The sequence below is a fragment of the Schistocerca americana genome, chromosome 1 (assembly GCF_021461395.2).
Source record: "Schistocerca americana isolate TAMUIC-IGC-003095 chromosome 1, iqSchAmer2.1, whole genome shotgun sequence".
NCBI lineage: Eukaryota > Metazoa > Arthropoda > Insecta > Orthoptera > Acrididae > Schistocerca > Schistocerca americana.
The window spans coordinates 1,175,036,009-1,175,054,893 of record NC_060119.1 but is presented as its reverse complement, the minus strand read 5'-3'; the positions used below and the strand labels follow the sequence as shown (position 1 = coordinate 1,175,054,893).

Here is an 18,885-nt window from a genome sequence, read left to right as displayed (position 1 = left end):
AGCCGTACACCCCCTGATGAATCCATTCTACGGATGGATACCGGCGATGCAGACCCGAAGATGGACGACAAACCGCTCTTTGATGACCGAAAGTCTGATGCGAAAGACCCGCCACAGGCGACCACTGGCAACGAACACCCCTCCTTACTGACGCCGTCGCCCCCGCAGGTCGACGTTGAAGAGAGCCTATCCGATGAGACGGAAACTACGTCTCCTCTCCACGTGGATGACGTGCACAGCCGATGCCCTACCGCAGTATCAGTCTCCTGGGCAGACGACGTGGAGATCGAAGGGACTGGGGTGGATGCTGCTGATGATGGGGCACCCCCATCGGTTGCGCCCGCGCCCGCGCCCGCAAACTCTCCACAATAGCAGCCTCTTCAGCGGACCGGCAAGATCGACGACCTCTCGCTCCTGAAGAAGAAGCCCCGCCTGCGCCTGTGGGACTCCAACACCAGCATTATCGTGTCGCAACGATTAACCTCGCGACCATTCGTGCGCCCCACAAACTAGCGCTGCTCCGCGATATGATTTATGATGCGGACATAGATATTGCGCTTTTTCAGGAAGTGCATGTCGCCGATTTTTCACCACCACATGGCTTCACGGTGCATCTTTCTCCCGCTTCGGACACCGGTAGTGGTGTTGCCATCATCTTACGCGAAGGTCTTCCTGCCGAAGATGTCCTATACCTCCCCAGCGGCAGAGGTATGGCCCTTACTCTCTTTGGTGTACGCCTCATCAATATTTATGCGCCGTCGGGCTCCAGCTACCGTCGTGAACGCAATGCCTTCTTCGCGAATGAAGTCACACCCCTTTTTATGGGACCACACGATGACTGGATCATGGGTGGAGACTTCAACTGCACCCAGCGACCTCAGGATCAATTGCCGCGTCACTCACCATGCGCAGCTCTGGAAACAGTCGTCACGCGGCTACAATTTGTCGACACGTGGAGACATGTTCACGGTGATCTTTTGGGCTTTACGTACCACACTGCGCACTCCTCTAGCCGACTGGATCGCATCTACATCTCGCGATCCCTAATTCAACACACTCGACAGGCTGAAATCTGGCCTGTTGCTTTCTCAGACCATGAGGGTTACTTCTGTGATGTTGTTCTCACAAGACAGGCAGTATGGCACGGACGTGGTTTATGGAAACTGAACACGGCACTTCTTAATTCACCTGACTGTCGACTTCTAATAGAAGATACTTGGATCACATGTAATAGACGCCGACCCACGTATCGACGATGGCAGCCTCCCCTGAGCGCCACACAAGGATGAACCAAGCTAAGGCCCAAATCTCCAATCTCATGCGACGGCATTTGGAAGGGGCGATAGTACGATCTCGTACTGCTGATCGCATGCCTCATGAACATCCGTCGATGTACCATATCATCCAAGAACGACAAAATCGACGCCGAAAACTGATTCACGTCCTAACGGATCAAGAAGGGCGTCGCTACGTAACCCAATCTGCCATAGTGAATGTGCTTCACGCCCACTACCGGCAGCTCTACGCCGCAGTTCCACATTCCCCAGAGTTGATCGAGGAAGTCTCACATCTCAACTTCGGTGGTATCCCAGGAGATGCGGCGATTGACTTGATGTCGGAGGTGACTGATGAGGAAGTCCGCGATGCGATCCGGGCAGGAACCATCAATCGCTCCCCGGGCCCCGACGGTCTTCCCCTCGACTTTTATCGCACCTTCCGTGATTTGTTAGAGTCCACCTTCACCTCCATCTGTCGGGAACTGATGTCTCCGGAAGTACCTGTGCCGGACGCTTTCATGGAAGGAATTATTATTCCTGTACATAAATCGCACGGTGGCAACAATATCAGTGATTATCGGCCCCTCACCCTCCTTAACAGTGATATGAAAATCTTTACTCGCCTTTTGGTAGCACGACTTAAAAACGTTGCCCGATATGTTGTGTCGCCAGACCAAGCATCTTTGGGAGGCGACAACAATATTCGCACAGCTTTATGCCGCTACAGGGATATGATCGCCGTTACCCAGGCACAACGCCTCTCTGGGGCACTTGCGTCTTTGGACTTTAGTCAAGCTTTTGATAGGGTTGACCATTCGTTCCTTACGGCCGTTCTCCACCATATGGGTTTCCCGGTCGCCGTTATCACGGTAGTGATGCACCTTCTGCGGGGTGCCTCATCCAGGATTATGTACAATGGCAGACTCACTCCACCGATAATAATAGGTCGATCCGTACGTCAAGGTTGCCTTCTATTAGCAATTTTGTACGCCTTTTCCTTGGAATCCTTGCTATGTGGACTAAGACAACGTTTGGTAGGGTTGTCCATAGATCGCTACCGATTCTGTTGCACGGCCTATGCGGACGATGTCGTCATCTGTTTACGTAATGCCGACGAAGTTCGAGCTGTTTTGACGTGGGTAGCGACTTATGGTGAGGCGTCGGGTAGCTCTTTAAACGTACGTAAGTCACAAGTTATGTTCATTGGCACGGGACTTACCGTGGAGTGCGTTACACCTCTCACCACCGTTGATACCATTCGTTGTTTGAGAATAGATTTTTCATCTGATCTCCGGCGTTCAGCCACCATCAACTGCCGACGCCTCCTTTTAATGATCAGAGCAGGTCTTATGAACCATCGCCTTCGATCCCTAGATATTCTCCAACGAGCTCGATATGTCAATACATATATCGCATCCCGAGTTCCCCATGTAGCGCAAGTTCTACCTTTCCCGCTTATTGTGGCACGTCGCATGTTGGCAGCGATGGCATCTTTCGTCAGCTCTGGGATGTTGTTCAAAGTTAACTATGCGACCCTTACTCTTCCCCGTGAACGAGGTGGGATAGGTCTGTTTCACGTGCCGGATAGAGCTCGCGCCCTATTTGTCAGCTCCCAGTTGACGGTATGGACCCGTTGCCCAACGAGCCTCACTGGTCTCCTCCTGTCGGCATACTCGCGGGCTCACTGTCAGCCCCAGTGATGATCTCGGATGTTCCGGCCCAGTTCCATTATATACGGTACTTCTTTCTGGAACTCAGTTATCTACGCCTCACCTTACCAAGACAGCTTTTACTCAAGACAAAGGCAGTATACAATGTCCTCCAATTAGGCCGTCCACCTAACCCGATTGAACTAAAGTTCCCCCAGGTTGACTGGCGTCATGTATGGCGCGCGGTGTTCGCCTGTTACCTTGACTCGAATGTTCAATCTGTCTGGTACATAACTGTCAATGGTAAACAAATCAACCAATTTCGCCTTCATCATATCCACCTCGCCCAATCACCTCTATGCTCCACGTGTGGAGTGCCAGACAATGATGAACATCGGTTTGTTTGCGGACCGGCGGCGGAGGTTTGGCACTTGGTTCGACGTATTGTGGCTTTTCTAACGCGGGACATTCCGGATCGGATTACTCCCCTTTCATTATTATTTCCGGAACGTGACTATTTTCCTCGGACAAAGACCAATGCTGTGAACTGGATTCGCGGACATACCATTCACTACTTATTTGGACAAACTGTAGACTCTGTACTCGATTTTTGGACATACCTCAATGACCGTCATTATGTCGTTGTCCGTCACCCAAAATACAGACAATTTTTCTCGAACTTCCTTGGGAGTGCTTTCCACGAGCCGCCTCGCAGCTGGAATGTGTTAAGCCAAGAGAGAAGAAGGTTTCCTGTTTGAACCAATGAACATTTCTGAACAATTGAACGGAACACATCAATTTCGAGAAGACGAGACTCAACATATTACCAGCTGGGCGCAGAAGGCCTCTGATCAATTACACAAAAAAATAAAAAAAAAATAATAAAATAAATAAATAAATATAAAACAAAAAAAATTAAAATAAAATTCAGAAAAAGGAAGATTTTGTTTTGTTTGTAAGGATAGTCCTAACCTTGATTTCCCATATTTCCCCTGGTATATAGGCAGCTCTCTGGGGTAGGTTTAGTCAGGAGCCAACGCCTGAAGTGGCCCAGATTTTTTTTTTTTTTTTTTTATAGGATGAAAAGTGGCGGTGGCACTTGCTTTTTTTAGTTCCATTTTATTAAAAAAAATAGGGGTAGCGTAAATAAAAAAAAGTGGTTATGGAAAAAAAAGCGGTTCTAGCGCTAGAAAAAAAAAAAAAGATGGATAGAGCGTTTGTCATGTAAGCAGGGGATGCCGGGTTCGAGCCCAGTCGGGGCATACATTTTCATCTGTCCCCGTTGACTTATATCAACCCCTGTATGCAGCTAGGGGTATTAATTTAATTGTAATTTCATTATAACGAGCTGCATGTTCGGACATGTCCGAAAGAACAGATACCATCGTCATATACACAAAAATTTTATACAGAAAAAAAAGTCAAGGGTAAAGTTTGATGCGCTGTGAAAGTGAGTAATTTTAAGCATTCTGAGTCTCATGTCTTTCCTAAGTGAATGTGAATTAACTACTCTACAATATGCCAATTCATAGAAGTTTTATATAGTTTCCACCGTGTGGCGTGGCAGTGTAAGTTAGCATTATCAGTATAACATGACAGATACTTTGACTTTCAAAATGAAGTTAATACACGGCAGTGGGGGTCACTATAGTGATGGGCTAACTTTTGTAAGCGTATTGTCATATCTATGGCTTAGTTGCGGAGTATCTTTGCGGCAGCGCGTTTGCAGAGTCGATCTCGGGACATGGAATTGTTATGTTGTGTTGTGGGTAGCTCTGCATGTGAGAGGTATTGTTATTATGGAAGTTCAAGTGTTACAATAAGTGCTATTACAGTCAAGTGATGAAATATGGAAGTGATTCAGAAGAAAGTGCGTAATGATGTAATTAAAAATGTGCAGTGCAGCGATAACGTATTTGTATATCCTCTCGTTGCGTGTCGCACTGTACATCAATCATCTGCGTCGTGTTCGGCCTCTCAGAATGAACTTATGTGAATCAGTAAAAATTATTTACCATAAAAGAATGCAACCAAGTGCCAGTGTCTCCTAGCGAGCATGAGAACGTGCGTTCGGTCATTGCGTTTCCGCATCATCAACAATCAGACGCGCCGCGACGCTTACGCGCACGCTCGTACAAGTGAGAACTCAGAACTGAAAAATTAACTGTATGAACACTGTTATACCATTACTAGTGTCAATGAGGACTGGTACCAAAAGAATTCTGTGTGTGCGTGGCGAGCGTAAGAACTTCCGTTCGATTATTCGGCTTCCGCATCATCAACAATCATCCGCGCCGTGTTCGGTTACGCATACGCTCGTCCAAGTGATATTGCGGACAGATAATTATCTAAAAGTTAGCATAAACACTTGTGACTTAGAGTGTAAACAGTGCAACCTGTGATTTTCATATTGTCTCAGAATATAGATGTTCATACCAGACGTAGGACAGTGTTGTGTTTGATGTTGAGTGGCTCCCCTTACCTGCTTGCATATTTAGATACATAATTTCAGGCAGGTCGGTCAGCAGTGTGGAGCAGAACAATACGACCGCCGCGGGATTATCAGGTATGTGGTGTGGACAGGGCGCACGGTCAGATGCGAAACCAGTTTAAGGGTCCCCCCCCGCCATTTGTACTCCCGGGCGTGTTACACTTTGATATTGGCTTTAGATAAACTAAGAGGAAACTTGGACAAACTTAGATGTGGAAATAACGTGGGTTACTCTGGTACGAAGTTCAAATTTTTCTATTCAATAAGCGCACTTTAAGCTGTAAGGTAGATCAGCATTAAAGCCTGTTTTTGTTTTGTAAAACTGTAGAACCAACTTTATGTGTTTTGATTTCTTTAATGCATTGTGCAAATATAACATTAAGCTTGCTCACTAACCTATAATATAGTGCCAAAGTGAGCCTTGTGTATTTTGATAAGTAGTGCTGACACTTTACACGTGCAAGTATTTAATTTGACAGTCCTTTTTAGTGGCAAAGTGAGGTACTCTCTACTTGACTAGTGTGGCGTGCGTACTGTAAGACCTTCGGTACACACACCATCAGATTATTTGACTTGTCGCTCTAACGAAATAGGCGAGTGTCAGCAATATGTCTCGTGATCTTATCGTGGCGTGTTTATCTTCTGCCGTTAGGTCAGACGATAGAAATGCCACTTGCATGCTTAGAGTAGCCGATTGACGGTGACCAACTTTAAACAGAACTTGATTAAATTTCACACACTTTATTAAAATAATAAAAAGCATAGATATTACGTAAATTGATTCTGGATGCTGTTTACAATTGACAATCTGAAGTTCATTTGGTCTTGGTACATTAATCTTATTCTCACATATCTCTGATACTTGACAAAGTGTCTATTCATTTATCTTCATGGATATGTACAGGAATATGATAATCTTATTAGGCGCAAACTGAAACTTGACTATAGACTGGTACAGACAAATGCAGACTAATGCAGACTGACTAATTGGGGGTCTGTACACTCGTTATAATACCTCGCGCGTTCATTTATCACTACACGAGTGTGATCCGCGAGGAGAAAAGGTTCTACATTAGCAGAAATCTCATTAGCTGCATTACATGTAAATAAGCGGATCAGCGGAAGCAGAATTTGGTCCGTCTCTAAGTCTGCGCCATCTCGTAGTGCGGAGATGGACGAGCCCTGCGCCTGTGCTGTTGTGCTTAGCGGGGCGCACTCTAGTGGGAAAGTTGTGTACGTGCTGACTACTCGGAACTATGTACACAACAACTAGTCTATAGTCGACACTTAAGTTCCTGGCAAAGGGTTCACTGAACCACCTTCAGGCTATTTGTTTACTGTTCCACTCTCAAACAGTCTGTGGGAAAACGATCACTTTGAGCTTTCTGTGTGCGCTCTGATTTCTATTTTATTACATTGACCATTTCTCCCTTTGTGGGTGGGCGTTAACAAAATATTTTAGCATTTAGTGAAAAGCAATGGTGGATGAAATTTTGTGAAAACGTCACACAGCACTGGAAAACGCCTTTTTTTAAATTATTGGCACACCATATCCACGACACACCCCATCTGTTTCGTGATAATGAAAAGCAAGCTACCCTTCTTCGAGATTTTCAGTGTCTTTTATCAGCCCTACCTGGTACACATTCCTTTTTGGTACTAATGTGAATGACCTAACGCTTTTCATTATTTAGAGGCAACTGCTACTTTTCGCATGTTACAGGTATCTTGTCTAGAATAATCAAACTTTGGATTAGCTACTTTACTAGTGCCTATAAGGTAGCTATGTGCATTTTTGTTTATCTTATAGAACAATATAGTTTGACAGTGGTTCCATGTGTGTTTTTTACTCGAAATCTTAGAGATATTTTGCGTTATTTTAATTTTGGTAGAAAGACCAAATGTTCGTCCCTGATCATAAATACATAATTACACTTAAATATTAGGAAAGCAACCAGTGTGTGTGTGTGTGTGTGGGTGTGTGTGTGTGTGTGTGTGTGTGTGTGTGTGTGTGTGTGTGTTTCAAGTAAGTCAGGCGAAGCTTTTGTATTTACCGACGTGAAAATACTGTAGAATTGGTAATACTTTTTTTTTAGCGTGACTCTATTTTATGCAATTAAGGAAAAACTTAGATATTTTTCGATGTTGGTATACTGTAATGTTAGGAATATTTGTGTTTTGTAGAATAACTTAGATGTGGAAATCTTTTATTTCAGGCTCAATACGGCCTTACAGCAAGGCTGGCACAGAGCTGTAACTGTGGATATTCACAAGTGCTGCTTAAACCATAAATTAAATCACTAGTACCAAGTTATACCGATTTACGCAAAATTCAGGTGAAGCCTATATATATTTTTTTATTACTTTTGAGATAAAATCCTTCATAGGGTATGCAACCATGTTTGGCTCAATAGTATAATCCTTTCTTATCATTATGTATACCTAACATGGAAATACCGTGGCAATGTCATTATCTTTACAAGTACAATTAGAATTTGAGATCGTCTGAACACTTCAGAACATGCCATGATAACATCTACTCTGGGCCTGCTATGTGATCAACTGTTTCGATCTATTAGCCTGAAAATTACTGGGATATGACTGGCTACTTCGTTTTAATGATGGGTAAAATACTAAGCTCAGGTTGAAGGAAGAGGCAGGGGGATGGGTAGCGTGAGAGGAGGGCCATGATGGCATCGTAGCAAGAGTGGGTGTGGCAAATTTGGCGAAAATGGAAACATACTTTCGGAGACGGAGACTGAAACAAAACTACACTAAGATAATTGACTTTCTTTCATTTGAGTAATAGAGTAGTGAATAGTCAATTTCCGATCCATTTTGCTCACAGACTACTTCACCATAATCAGCAAAAAAAAAAAATAAAAAAAAAATTCAAATCGCTCTGAGCACTATGGGACTTAACTTCTGAGTTCTGAGGTCATCATTGACATAGACTTAGAACCACTTAAACCTAACTAACCTAAGGACATCACACACATCCATGCCCGGGGCAGGATTCGAACCTGCGACCGTAGCGGTCGCGCGGTTCCAGACTGTAGCGCCTAGAACCGCTCATCCACTCTGGCCGGCCATAATCAGCAGTCAAAGTATCTAAGAGATACTGTCCTACAAGACGAGTCTGGAAAACAACCCAGTGAAGACATGAGTCAGAAACAATACCATACATACTGGTAAACTGTGCCGAACAATCTGTCGCTCCAATGCTGAAATACGGTGTCTAATAGTGTATGTGGAAATCGCCCTGAAGCTATCCCACTGATACCTTCACTGTTGATGGAGTTAAATATCCCTGATCGGCGATTCACATGTGCGTTTTAAATTATTTGCTAACGATTAAGAATGTTCAACTAATATGTGGCGGAAAAATGGATGCACACTAAGTTCACCTGTTATCCTTGTTTTTGAAAAAGGAGAACTGAATAACTTTCATAATTAACTAGGGATAAAAATTATAGACATAGCCTATAAGAAATATGCTAGAATGAGTGGTGGCAATACGTGAAGCACACCGTTTACAAGAACTGAATGGTTTCAGAAATCGAAGATTGTTCAAATATAATGTGTTCAGTATGAAACGGTTAACACAAAAAAAGGTGCCAGTACATTATGGAAAGTACTATGGCGCATAATAGATAATCAACGTTATTCTAAGCATATTGCAATGGTGCTGAACGTTATGTACACAGACATTAAAATAATGTTTAAAACAGATATAAAAATTTCAGATATATTACCTGTGAGTCACGGCGTCACACAAGGGTGTAGTTTATCAACGACGTTGTTTAATATATACATTTACGATATCTAAAAATGATTGAAACAAAGGGCACATACCTGATTACAGATATAGTATGGAACCATGACAATGAAAAGAAATTACAACGTGCCATATATAAGTAATTCTGAGAGGCAAAGAATACAATATGGAAATCTCAATTAACGGAACATAGATACGGCGTTTAAAGGAGTTGGGCCAGTTAGAAAAGAAATTATTATCAATACCAACATAATTAGAAATGTTAACAGTCTTAATTATTTAGGAAACCATATATTTAATTAGCATAATAAAGACGAAGACAACATGAATCAGTTTCAGTATATGTGTGGCACTATTTATAGAACCTTAAAAAACGGATTTGGAAAGGAAACAAAAAGGAAGTACGTGAATGGAACGTGGGTTCTCACAGAGAGGGATAAGAGCGAAATACGGGAAGCTGAAATGAGATTTCTAGGAACAGTCAAAGTTGCACACCCCAAGACCGGATTTAGAATAAACAAATTAGAGAAGAACTGCATGTACAAGAGATAAAGCACGCAGCAGAGAAATATTTAAAGAGGTGAAAAGAGCATGTGAGCAGATTACCAGACGAGAGACTCACGAGGAACAAACGAGACGACGAAAATATCATGGTAGGTCAATAATGAGATGGGCTCAACATTAATCTTTGAAGACGGAACAGTTAGCCTAATCCATGGAAGTGACGATGATGATTATTTTCCTCAAATATTTTGGGTAGAATTGCGTGATGGTTCTTTCTAAATAGTATGACGGATTTCCTAACATACTCCTTCTCAAACTCAGTTTGCTCCGTCTCTAATATTCTTCTGTTTTCAAGAGTGGCCTGATGAAGCTACCCCTGTGAATAGCCTTATGGTTAAGACAAAGTATGGTAAATGCAAAAATTTCTGGATCAGCACAAAATTTCACTTGTCACAGTATATTCATAATTCATGAAATGTATTCGCATTTGCGAGTATGGATAACCATCTCCTGTATAATAGGATGATGTCAATGAAATTTTATGGAGGATCGGTTCTCGAATCCGGACATCCCGCTTATGGCGAGTGGTCGTCTTACCATTAAGTTATCAGAGCACGATCCACGGCCAGAACCACATTTTCTGTCAAGCGTGTGTCTACAACCTTCACTCGCACATTCATTACGTATATTCCCGTACAAAGGAGACATTTTAATTGGAAGTCGCTTGCCGGTGTCGGCGAATAAATACGGTACTGCAGTGCCTACATTGCTCAGAAGTAGAACGCAAAAATCCTTCGGATATAAATGCAACGCTGGGCAATCGACTTTCTGTGAAACGTCTCCCCTGTACGGGAATAAACAGGGTGGTCCATTGATCGTGACCGGGCCAAATATCTCACGAAATAAGCGTCAAACGAAAAAACTGCAAAGAACGAAACTTGTCTAGCTTGAAGGGGAAAACCACATGGCGCTATGGTTGGCCCGCTAGATGGCGCTGCCATAGGTCAAACGGATTGCAACTGTGTTTTTTTAAATAGGAACCCCCATTTTTATTACATATTCGTGTGGTACGTAAAGAAATATGAATGTTTTAGTTGGACTACTTTTTTCGCTTTGTGATAGATGGCGCTCTGATAATGACAAACATATGGTTCACAATTTTAGACGAACAGTTGGTAACAGGTAGGTTTTTTAAATTGAAATACATAACGTAGGTACGTTTGTACATTTTATTTCGATTGTTCCAATGTGATACATGTACCTTTGGGAACGCATGCTGTTACAGCATGATTACCTGTAAATACCACATTAATGCAATAAATACTCAAAACGACGTCCGTCAACCTCAATGCATTTGCCAATACGTGTAACGACGTTCCTCTCAACAGCGAGTAGTTCGCCTTCCGTAATGTTCACACATGAATTGACAATGCGCTGACGCATGTTGTCATGCGTTGTCGGTGGATCACGATGGCAAATATCCTTCAACTTTCCCCACAGAAAGAAATCCGGGGGCGTCAGATCCGGTGAACGTGCGGGCCACAGATTGGTGTTTCGACGACCAATCCACCTGTCATGAAATTAGCTATTCAATACCGCTTCAACCGCACGCGAGCTATTTGCCGGACATCCATCATGTTGGAAGTACATCGCCATTCCGTCGTGCAGTGAAACATCTTGTAGTAACGTCGGTAAAACATTAGGTAGGAAATCAGCATACGTTGCACCATTTAGATTGCCATGGATAAAATGGGGGCCAATTATGGTTCAGATGGCTCTGAGCACTATGGGACTTAACATCTGGTGTCATCAGTCCCCTAGAACTTAGAACTACCTGAACCTAACTAACCTAAGGATATCACACACATCCTTGCCCGAGGCAGGATTCGAACCTGCAACTGTAGCGGTCGCGTGGTTCCAGACTGTAGCGCCTAGAACCGCTCGACCATTCCGGCCGGCGGGGGCCAATTATCCTTCCTCCCATAACGCCGCACCATACATTAGCCCGCCAAGGTTGCTGATGTTCCACTTGTCGCAGCCATCGAGGATTTTCCGTTGCCTAATAGTACATATTATGCTGGTTTACGTTACCGCTGTTGGTGAATGACGCTTCGTCGCTAAATAGAACGCGTCCCGTAATTTCTCTTGTGCCCAGAGGCCGAACTGTACACGACGTTCAAAGTCGTCGCCATGCAGTTCCTGGTGCATAGAAATATGGTACCTGTGCAGTCGATGTTGATGTAGCATTCTCAACACCGATGTTTTTGAGATTCTCGATTCTTGCGCAATTTGCTACTGATTTGCGGATTAGCCGGGACAGCAGCTAAAACACCTAATTGGGCATCATCATTTGTTGCAGGTCGTGGTTGACGTTTCACATGTGGCTCAACACTTCCTGTTTCTTTAAATAACGTAAATATTCAGCGAACGGCGCGGACGCTTGGATGATGTCGTCCAGGATACCGAGCAGCATACATAGCACACGCCCGTTGGGCATCTTGATCACAATAGCCATACATCAACACGCTATTGACCTTTTCCGCAATTGGTATACGGTCCATTTTAACACGGGCGATGTATCACGAAGTAAATACCATCCGCACTGGCGGAATGTTACCACGTACTTACACGTTTGTGACTGTTACAGCGCCATCTATCACAAAACGAAGAAAGTGGTCCAACTAAAACGTTACCATTTCTTTACGTACTACACGAATATGTAATAAAAGTGGGGGGTTCCTATTTAAAAAAGAAACGGAGTTGATATCAGTTTGACCTATGGCAGCGCCATCTAGCGGCTCACCATTCGCCCTTTTATTTTCCCCTTTCAAGCTAGACGAGTTTCGTTCTTTGTAGTTTTTACGTTTGATGCTTGTTACGTTATATATTTAGCCCGGTCACTATCAATGGACCACCCCGTACATAACGGATGTATGCGTGTCGGTTGTAGAGTTGTGGCTGATGAAGTGCGGAATTTTGTGTCTGGCGCCAAAGGGTGCTCGGTTAGCCTTCTGGTAAGGCGGCCGCTCGTGATAAGCGGGAAATCCGGGTTCGAGTCCCGATACGGCAGAAATTTTCGTTGTCTATGCATGCATGTCCAAAGGAACTTTACATCGTCCTTCTGAACAACATAGACACTGCAGTATTGCGTTCGTGATTCTGCTGTGTCTAATAAGATAAAGTGCTAATAACCCCTGACCTGCGACTATACCTGTGTTAACTAAATGTGCCCCTAACAAGCTAGTGGCCAGGTTGCCGGCAGCTCCGAGTTCGCCGACAAGAGCATCTGTGCCATAAACAGCCAGCGCGGTGAAAATTATTACCTCGTAAGTTGGACACCTAGTATTTGCGAGCCGGTCTCGCGATAGCGCGTCGTAGTGATTGTTTAAGCCCGGAGATCATAAAGTGTACACTGGCCAGGTTGAGTTGCCATCGAAGTTGCGCCGTTAGCCCGCCCAGCAACTTTCTGCGTATCTCTCTCACATTATCGCGGCTGAGCGCGCGGCGCCGTTCCCCCGGGCACTGTTGCTCACGCCTCTTTAAGTATTCAGCACGCATTTCGGGGATGTGGCTGCCTCCCCCGCTGCCGGTGCGTGCACGATAAAGCAACCAACACTCCCGCTTCTTCCGGTGCGAAAATTTGAGTTTCCTGTCGACTGGTGGGCTTAATCTGGCATTATAGGATTTTATTTGGTACTAGCTACCCACCCCAGATTCATAGGTGTAGCACTAAATGCCTGTGACCGGACTACTTGTTTGTAATATGTAGGGAGGAGCGAGATAATGAATGATGCTCCTGATCAGAGTTACGGTTTGTCTTGCTTTCGGTAGCAGTTTTCAAAGAGTCTGTTACGACCTCATGTTTTCAAGAAGCCTAGTCTTCAGCCTGAAAGGATAGAATGTATTCTAGCCATTTTATTCGCGAACGAAGCTAAATTAAAATGTAATGTTTAGGCGCCCAAATCACAACACAAACTCAATAAATTCCTTTCTTTTCTTTATTGTTATTTCAATTGCGCTCAACAGCGAGGGGCTGCCAGTGGACCAAAACCGCTCTTCAGCCAAAAATTACAGAATCTGTATTTAAATACGGTTAAAACATATGAATGCCAACGGCCTTGCCGCAGTGGTAACACCGATTCCCGTCAGATCACCGAAGCTAAGCGCTGTCGGGCTGGGCTAGCACTTGGATGGGTGACCATTCGGTATCCCGAGTGCTGTTGGTAAGAGGGGTGCACTCAGCCTTTGTGAGACAAACTGAGGAGCTATTTGATTGAGTAGTAGCGGCTCCGGTCTCGGAAACTGACGTATGCCCGGGAGAGCGGTGTGCTGACCACATGCCCCTCCACATCCGCATCCAGTGACGCCTATGGGCTGAGGATGACACGGCAACCGGTCGGTACCGTTGGGCCTTCATGACCTGTTCGGGAGAAGTTTAGTTTTTTTTTTTAACGTATGAATGGTGATTTTTTCTGTATTGCTATTTTAATACCTTACAAAAGGTAGGCTGGCGTTGGCCTATCTATGCCACAGAAAAACAGACATTAAACATGGAGACAGAAAAACAAACATACATGAATGGTAAAAAGAGGAGACATACATAAGAAATGACATGAAGGCAGTCGCGGAAGGCACTGGTTAACAAGTAAGGTCAGCAGTGCATACAAACGTAGACAAACAGTTTCACACGCGAACGAAGGAGCACACTGAAGAAGAACACTGATGCGCTTCGGCAGTTGGGAGGCAAGAGTATAGGTGCGGCAGCCGGATGGGGTGGGAGAGGACGGGAGAGAGAATTGGGTGGGGAGGATCGAGCATGCGGGAGGTGTAGAGGATCTGTATCCATTCAAGGAAAAGGAGGAGGTACAGGAAAGGGATCAAGTCGTGAAGGATCCACATGGGGGCGGGAAGACGGATGTGGTAGGCGAGGTGGAGCGCATGGTGTTCAAGGATTTAAAAGGACTTATATTAGGTGGGAGGGGCGGATATGAACGCGGGGTGGGCATAACAAAGGATGGGGCGGATGAAGGACTTTGAATGGTGACAATAGAAGATAATTTTGTACAAAATATATAGGAGAACGGTAATGACGATTTTTACATAAAACAAGTGACAATAAATGAGGATTTGTAAATACATGTAGATAAAAATACTGATGGTTTTTAAAACTCGTTTGACGATTTTATATTACAGTCAAAATACGGTCACTCTGAAACGTGAATGATGCCATTGTGACAGAAAATCCATCTGTCACTAACTTAAAAAAAAAAAAAGAAAATAAAGGCTAACAGTATCACCTACAGGTTCTTTGGTGTACTGCGAAACTAGCAATACCATCTATTATCAAAATATCCACGGGTGTACTGCTGTCTACAGTGTCCACCGGGCACAATATTTCGGCGATCATACATGTCGCCATCATCAGGTAAACTGATGGACTCATCTCCTGTGAACTTGCCGGCACGGAGATCCGTACACTATGGCTGCTCAGAGGGAACTGGGTTCGGTCGGAGCGGCGGCCGATTTAAATACCCTCCGCCCGCGGCGCACTCCCTCCGCTGTCCGTGCCCCGCGCCACGGTCGCCCGGTGGAACAGATTGAGATGACGTCGGTGTGATGGCTCTGTCCGCCGTGGTCGTCACAACTATACGTTTGCTCGATTTACTCTTGATTAACCCAAGGATCTAGGTTACGATAACTCTTTTCTGCATTCTGACTTTGATGAAATAAAGCCGGTATGTTTGTCCAAAGCCCGCATCTCGTGGTCGTGCGGTAGCGTTCTCGCTTCCCACGCCCGGATTCCCGGGTTCGATTCCCGGCGGGGTCAGAGATTTTCTCTGCCTCGTGATGGCTGGGTGTTGTGTGCTGTCCTTAGGTTAGTTAGGTTTAAGTAGTTCTAAGTTCTAGGGGACTTATGACCACAGCAGTTGAGTCCCATAGTGCTCAGAGCCATTTGAACCATTTGTTTGTCCAAGCCTCGCTTAGTTTACCAGTGAAAACATCATAAAAATCGTGTAGTAGTTTTGGAAATTTGCTTGTACAAACAGTCAACTAAACAGACACGAGGGTTGTATTATACGTACAGATGCAGATACAAAAACATATTATGCTAATTGGAGTTTACGTTCTAACCAAAAAAGGAACCGCCAGATTGTATTGTATCAGACTTAGAGCAAGCATCCCATTTTCTGTAGACTCTTGCGAATTAGTTAAAAACTTGTAAAAGTTGTAGTAACAAAAATAATCGCTGTCGGTCACATCTCCCGTTATCACCAGCGACGTACAGTAGTTACGAGCACATCATCTAGTGTACTCTGTGTTCTAGATAAATACTACTTCGTATGCACTACGGTTTCGAGCTTTTGTCTGGGACTTATTACAACGCAGAGTATTGTACACTGGTTCACTTTTCATACTTCTGCTTCTAGTCAGCTCTGTAATAGAAGGTTAACGTATTTGCCTATTCCATTTTTAATCGATAGTATTAACTTTTTGTGAAATTACAAAACTTACTCCGTAAAATTAAAGTTTTTTTTCCAAATTTGAGAACATATTCCAAGGTACAACATGGCCATGTACCTAAGAACAAATATTCTGTTGAAATTTAAAAGCGTTGCAATCGAGTAAATCTTACCAATACTGTATTTATTAGTCCCTCTGTTACAATTCGCCAGTAATCAGTAGGTGAAATCAAATTAACAGAAGTGTTATCAAAAGCCAGTGAAGAGTTAAATACATATTGAAATAAAAGCTGTTGGAAACTTACACATACTTACATTTCCAAGGCAGGTACAATTGTTACGAAATTAAAGCTCAGTTTATTTACAGCTATCGTATCTTCCCTGGTAATGGGGTAGAAGATGATGCATGACCAGCTAAGTATGGCGTAACTGTACACATGTTATATAAATAGTAGTTTTCTCACCACAACATTCTGTACCTCAATAATTAACAATAGCCGGCCGGAGTGGCCAAGCGGTTCTAGGCGCTTCAGTCTGGAACCGCGCGACCGCTACGGTCGCAGGTTCGAATCCTACCTCGGGCATGGATGTGTGTGATGTCCTTAGTTTAGTTAGGTGTAAGTAGTTCTAAGTTCTAGGGGACTGATGACCTCAGATGTTAAGTCCCATAGTGCTCAGAGCCATTCGAACCAATTAACAATATAGTTCAAATAGCTTTAAACTATGCTAGTATATAAAAACAAGTCCTTGTTTAAGGTGTTCATGTTGTGATCTTCAGTCCAGAGACTGGTTTGATGCAGCCGTCCATGTTACCCTATGCTGCCATAGCTGCTTCATCTCCAAGTAACTATTGCAACCTACATCCTTCTGAATCTGCTTAATGTATTCATCTCTTGGTTTCCTTCTACGATTTTTACCTCCACGTTGCCCACCAATACTAAATTGGTGATCGCTTGATGCCTCAGAACATGTCCTACAAGTCGATACCTTCTTCTAGTCAAGTTCTTCCGCAAATTCCCTCTTGTCCACAATTCTATTCAGTACCTTCTCGTTAGTTACGTGATCTACCCATCTAATCTTCAGCATTCTTCTGTAGCACCACACTTCGAAAGCTTCTATTCTCTTCTTGTCTAAACTAGTTATCGTCCATGTTTCACTGCCATACGTGGCTACACTCCGTACAAATACTTTCAGAAAAATCTTCTTGACACTTAAATCTATACTCGAGGTCAACCAATTTCTCTTCTTAAAAAACGCTTTCCTTGCCATTGCTAGTCTATACTTTATATCTTGTCTACTTCGACCAACATCAGTTATTTTGCTCCACAAATAGACAGACTCATCTAAGTGTCTCATTTCCTAATCTAGTTCCCTCAGCACCACCTTATTTAATTAGACTACATCCATTATCCTAGTTTTGCTTTTGTTGATGTTCATCTTATATCCTCCTTTCAAGACACTGTCTATTCCGTTCAACTGCTCTTCGAGGTCTACTGCTGCCTCTGACAGAATTACAGTGTTATCGACCAACCCCAAAGTTTTTATTTCTTCTCCATGGATTTTAATTCCTACTCCAAATTTCTCGTTTGTTTCCTTTACTCCTTTCTAAATATACAGATTGAATAACATCGGGGATAGGCTACGACCCTGTCTCACTCCCTTCCCAACCACTGCTTCCCTTTCATGCCCCTCGACTCATACAACTGCAAACTGGCTTTTGTACAAATTATAAAAAGCCTTTCGCTACCTGTGTTTGATTCCTGCCACGTTCAGAATTTGAAAGAGAGTACTCCAATCAACATTGTAAAAAGTCTTCTCTAAGTCTACAAATGTTAGAAACGTAGGTTAAGATAATTACCATAAATCTCGAAAAGTTTTTGATCGATTGACTTCAACGTCTGAATCGTCCGAAACTTTGTAATCATACCAATTCGCAGATTAAAACTGTGCAAAATACTGTCATTGAAGCTGCTAAGCATATAGACCCAGCGGCTGGAGATGTCTCTCTCATTACCCGTATACAAATAATTCCTACCGATTAACCAATTCATTTTAATCGACTTCTATTCACAATCAGCTCTGGTGGGGGTGGGATGGGGGGGGGGGGGGGGTGGAGGCGAAGGAAATTGAAACAGAGAAGGATGAGGAGAAGATGAGTGGAGTAAAGGGGAATGAGTAGATGGCCAGAGAGAGGAGGTAACGCACACAGACAGGAGGGGTGGGGGGGGGGGGGGAGGAGGAGGACGAGATAGCAAAGAGAGGGGGGAGGAACAAATGGACAGGGTGAGGGGCGGATGGAGACTAGTACGTCTATACATATTTGGCAATTGAGAAACATTGCCAAGTTCGTTCGTATATTATACAGCTTTTCAATTTGTAGAAAACGAAATATTGACAGATACCGCGATAAACGGGGCCTTCTGCCTGAGAACAAGGAAAACTTTAAAAATTGTCAGGAACTGCTTATGGCGCTGTACAGTTCGCATTTCTTTATGTGATTCTAAAATCAGTCACTAGAATGAAGTACCTCGTCTCCCCTTATCGTCATTTTGGGGCCTCCGCCGCCTGAATATTTCTACATTTACAGCCATACTCTGCAAACCATCATTAAATACACGGCAGAAGGTATTTCCTGACCTGCCCGTTATTAGAGCTTATTCCCGTTCAACTCACGTACGGAGCGCTTGAAGACTGGTTATTTTAATTCATTTTTAATTAATCTAGT

General features: G+C 43.7%; 1 protein-coding gene and 1 pseudogene across 1 annotated transcript in view; one reads left to right on the top strand and one right to left on the bottom strand.

Annotated features, from left to right (window-relative positions):
• LOC124597840 (glutamate receptor ionotropic, kainate 2) overlaps positions 1-18,885 on the bottom strand; it is a 1,390,744-nt gene that overhangs the window by 622,414 nt on the left and 749,445 nt on the right. The gene's annotated exons all lie outside the window — the stretch shown is intronic.
• On the top strand, positions 13,808-13,925 carry LOC124557072 (annotated as a pseudogene).